The sequence below is a fragment of the Antechinus flavipes genome, chromosome 1 (assembly GCF_016432865.1).
Source record: "Antechinus flavipes isolate AdamAnt ecotype Samford, QLD, Australia chromosome 1, AdamAnt_v2, whole genome shotgun sequence".
Lineage (NCBI taxonomy): Eukaryota > Metazoa > Chordata > Mammalia > Dasyuromorphia > Dasyuridae > Antechinus > Antechinus flavipes.
The window spans coordinates 332,339,124-332,344,380 of record NC_067398.1 but is presented as its reverse complement, the minus strand read 5'-3'; positions in this window follow the sequence as shown (position 1 = coordinate 332,344,380).

Below are 5,257 nucleotides of genomic sequence, written 5' to 3'. Positions count from 1 at the left end.
AAAGTGACAAAGACATTTTATAACAGAGGCAATTATGTAAAAGTGAGATGGTACAGCAAAGACGATGTGTGTGATGATGTATGACTTTGTGAAAGAGTATATGGCTGACTGACAATAAAAGGCACATGAAAAAGATAGCATGTGACTGATTGTGCAACAGAGTATGAAAGACAATGTGAGAAACAGTATATGATAGACTGAAACAGTGTATGAGACATGTGAGTGAAAAAATGGTAATATGAGAGAGTAGGGGACAGTATATAAGAGATATGAGTGAAACACTGTGACAATGTATGATACATGGGAGTGACAAAGATGGAATATGACAGACTATAAGACAATGTATGAGAGACTATAAATGACAGACTGGGACTATGGATAAGAGACTGAGATTATGTATGAGTGACATGAGTGAGAAACTGTATTATGACAGACTGGGACAGTGTATGAGAAACTGTGAGACATGAGTGAGACTGTATATGAGACTAGGACAGTGTAGAACACTGACAATGTATAAGAAACATGAGTGAGACACTATATATGATAGATTATGAGACAATGTATGAGATACTGTAAGACAATATATGAGAGACCCAAGTGACAGAAATAGAATATAACAGACTGTAGGACAGCATATGAGTGTATGAGATGGATGTGACAGAAACAGTCTATGCGACACACTGTGGGAAAGTGCATTAGACTGAGAGACAATGTATAAGAGACATGAGGGAGAGACTGTATGGCAGACTGGGACAGTATATGAGACTGAAATAATGTATAACAGACATGAGTGGGAAACTATGAGATAGACTAGGGCAGTGTGTGAGAAACTGTGACAATGTATAAGAGACATGAGGGAGAGTCTGTATGGCAGACTGGGACAGTGTATGAGACTGAAACAATGTATAACACATGAGTGAGAAACTATGAGATAGACTAGGGCAGTGTGTGAGAAACTGTGACAATGTATAAGAACATGAGGGAGAGTCTGTATGGCAGACTGGGACAGTGTATGAGACTGAAACAATGTATAACACATGAGTGAGAAACTATGAGATAGACTAGGGCAGTGTGTGAGAAACTGTGACAATGTATAAGAGACATGAGGGAGAGACTGTATGGCAGACTGGGACAGTGTATGAGACTGAAACAATGTATAACACATGAGTGAGAAACTATGAGATAGACTAGGGCAGTGTGTGAGAAACTGTGACAATGTATAAGAGACATGAGGGAGAGTCTGTATGGCAGACTGGGACAGTGTATGAGACTGAAACAATGTATAACAGACATGAGTGAGAAACTATGAGATAGACTAGGGCAGTGGGTGAGAAACTGTGACAATGTATAAGAAACATGAGGGAGAGTCTGTATGGCAGACTGTGAGACAATGTATGAGACTGAAACAATGTATAACAGACATGAGTGAGAAACTATGAGATAGACTAGGGCAGTGTGTGAGAAACGGTGACAATGTATAAGAAACATGAGGGAGAGTCTGTATGGCAGACTGGGACAGTGTATGAGACTGAAACAATGTATAACACATGAGTGAGAAACTATGAGATAGACTAGGGCAGTGTGTGAGAAACTGTGACAATGTATAAGAGACATGAGGGAGAGTCTGTATGGCAGACTGGGACAGTGTATGAGACTGAAACAATGTATAACACATGAGTGAGAAACTATGAGATAGACTAGGGCAGTGTGTGAGAAACTGTGACAATGTATAAGAGACATGAGGGAGAGTCTGTATGGCAGACTGGGACAGTGTATGAGACTGAAACAATGTATAACACATGAGTGAGAAACTATGAGATAGACTAGGGCAGTGTGTGAGAAACTGTGACAATGTATAAGAGACATGAGGGAGAGTCTGTATGGCAGACTGGGACAGTGTATGAGACTGAAACAATGTATAACACATGAGTGAGAAACTATGAGATAGACTAGGGCAGTGTGTGAGAAACTGTGACAATGTATAAGAGACATGAGGGAGAGTCTGTATGGCAGACTGTGAGACAATGTATGAGACTGAAACAATGTATAACAGACATGAGTGAGAAACTATGAGATAGACTAGGGCAGTGTGTGAGAAACGGTGACAATGTATAAGAGACATGAGGGAGAGTCTGTATGGCAGACTGTGAGACAATGTATGAGACTGAAACAATGTATAACAGACATGAGTGAGAAACTATGAGATAGACTAGGGCAGTGTGTGAGAAACTGTGACAATGTATAAGAGACATGAGGGAGAGTCTGTATGGCAGACTGTGAGACAATGTATGAGACTGAAACAATGTATAACAGACATGAGTGAGAAACTATGAGATAGACTAGGGCAGTGTGTGAGAAACTGTGACAATGTATAAGAAACATGAGGGAGAGTCTGTATGGCAGACTGTGAGACAATGTATGAGACTGAAACAATGTATAACAGACATGAGTGAGAAACTATGAGATAGACTAGGGCAGTGTGTGAGAAACTGTGACAATGTATAAGAACATGAGGGAGAGTCTGTATGGCAGACTGTGAGACAATGTATGAGACTGAAACAATGTATAACAGACATGAGTGAGAAACTATGAGATAGACTAGGCAGTGTGTGAGAAACGGTGACAATGTATAAGAGACATGAGGGAGAGTCTGTATGGCAGACTGGGACAGTGTATGAGACTGAAACAATGTATAACAGACATGAGTGAGAAACTATGAGATAGACTAGGGCAGTGTGTGAGAAACTGTGACAATGTATAAGAGACATGAGGGAGAGTCTGTATGGCAGACTGGGACAGTGTATGAGACTGAAACAATGTATAACACATGAGTGAGAAACTATGAGATAGACTAGGGCAGTGTATGAGACTGAAACAATGTATAACAGACATGAGTGAGAAACTATGAGATAGACTAGGGCAGTGTGTGAGAAACGGTGACAATGTATAAGAGACATGAGGGAGAGTCTGTATGGCAGACTGGGACAGTGTATGAGACTGAAACAATGTATAACAGACATGAGTGAGAAACTATGAGATAGACTAGGGCAGTGTGTGAGAAACTGTGACAATGTATAAGAGACATGAGGAGAGTCTGTATGGCAGACTGGGACAGTGTATGAGACTGAAACAATGTATAACACATGAGTGAGAAACTATGAGATAGACTAGGGCAGTGTATGAGACTGAAACAATGTATAACACATGAGTGAGAAACTATGAGATAGACTAGGGCAGTGTGTGAGAAACTGTGACAATGTATAAGAACATGAGGGAGAGACTGTATGGCAGACTGGGACAGTGTATGAGATTGAAACAATGTATAACACATGAGTGAGAAACTATGAGATAGACTAGGGCAGTGTGTGAGAAACTGTGACAATGTATAAGAGACATGAGGGAGAGTCTGTATGGCAGACTGGGACAGTGTATGAGACTGAAACAATGTATAACACATGAGTGAGAAACTATGAGATAGACTAGGGCAGTGTGTGAGAAACTGTGACAATGTATAAGAGACATGAGGGAGAGTCTGTATGGCAGACTGGGACAGTGTATGAGATTGAAACAATGTATAACACATGAGTGAGAAACTATGAGATAGACTAGGGCAGTGTGTGAGAAACTGTGACAATGTATAAGAAACATGAGGGAGAGTCTGTATGGCAGATTGGGACAGTGTATGAGACTGAAACAATGTATAACAGACATGAGTGGGAAACTATGAGATAGACTAGGGCAGTGTGTGAGAAACTGTGACAATGTATAAGAAACATGAGGGAGAGTCTGTATGGCAGACTGGGACAGTGTATGAGACTGAAACAATGTATAACACATGAGTGAAACTATGAGATAGACTAGGGCAGTGTGTGAGAAACTGTGACAATGTATAAGAGACATGAGGGAGAGTCTGTATGGCAGACTGGGACAGTGTATGAGACTGAAACAATGTATAACACATGAGTGAGAAACTATGAGATAGACTAGGGCAGTGTGTGAGAAACTGTGACAATGTATAAGAGACATGAGGGAGAGACTGTATGGCAGACTGTGAGACAATGTATGAGAGACTGAGAGACGATGTATGAGAGACATGAGTGACAGAGACAGAATATGACAGACTGTGGGACAATATATGAAAGACGAGTGAGAGGCAGTATAGGACAGACTTTGTATGAAACATATGAGTGACAGTCTACACGACAGACTGTGGGACAGTGTATGAGAGACGTGTACGACAAAGTGTGAGAGACATCGCGCTCGCGTTAGTACAGGGCGGGGTAGGGGTGTGTGTGTGTGTGCTTGCCTGTGAGTGAGTGCGAGCGCACATGGGACGGGAGGGGGAGTTAGGAAGAGAGAGGGGGGAAGAGGGAGACGGAGAGGCGTGACAGACTCTCAGGATGCGCGCGCGCCCAAGGCCGAGGCTGCTTACGCGCCCACGTGCACGTCCCCCCACCCCTCCCTGCAGGGTCTCTCCGGGCAGTCGGACCAATAGAAACGAAGCTCTGCTTTGATCCTGCCAATTAGAAAGGAGCAGCGCCACCGCGGGGTGGGGCTCGGAGCGCAGAATGGGGCCTGAAGCCTTTTCCTTTTCTTCCTGGAGTTGCGTCCCAAGCTCTGAAGGCCCCCTGGCGCCAGGCTCAGGAACTTCCCGGACAGTCTAGGAGAGCAACCCCGCCCCCAAGCGGTTTACCTGCTGCCGGCATGCAGACGGCCAGATCTGGGGAGTACAAAAGAGGAAAGGCAGGGCTGTTGGGTCGCCCGACCTTCAAGACTTCCACTATAGCATTCAGACTTTTTTTTTCCTTTTAATTTTCATTTCCTCATTAAACAGACCCCTTTCCTTCCAGCACTCATCTTTGTCCTCTGCCCATCTGGGCCTCCTGAATCCAAGCCGGCTCAAATCCAGCCTCCTCCTCCATGAAGCCTTCCATGACTATTCCAGTCCACAATACTCTCTCCTCCCTGTGATCCTATTTGCACCTCTTATTTGGCAATGAATTTACAGTTTCCCACTCAAAAGCTTCCCAGGCTAGACCTGAGTACTTCATTTCTCTCATTTTACCTAGAACATGCCAAGAGTCCAATAAATATTTGCATATTGACTATAATGTCCTTAGAATTGGAATCCCTCTCCTTCCCATCCACTTCTCCACACATAAAAGATTAGCCACCCACCACCTGGCCTGGGTGGAAGATGAGGCTCCTAACCGCCACCAGCCCATCTCAGGGCAGAAAGTCAGCAGGAGGCAAAGGC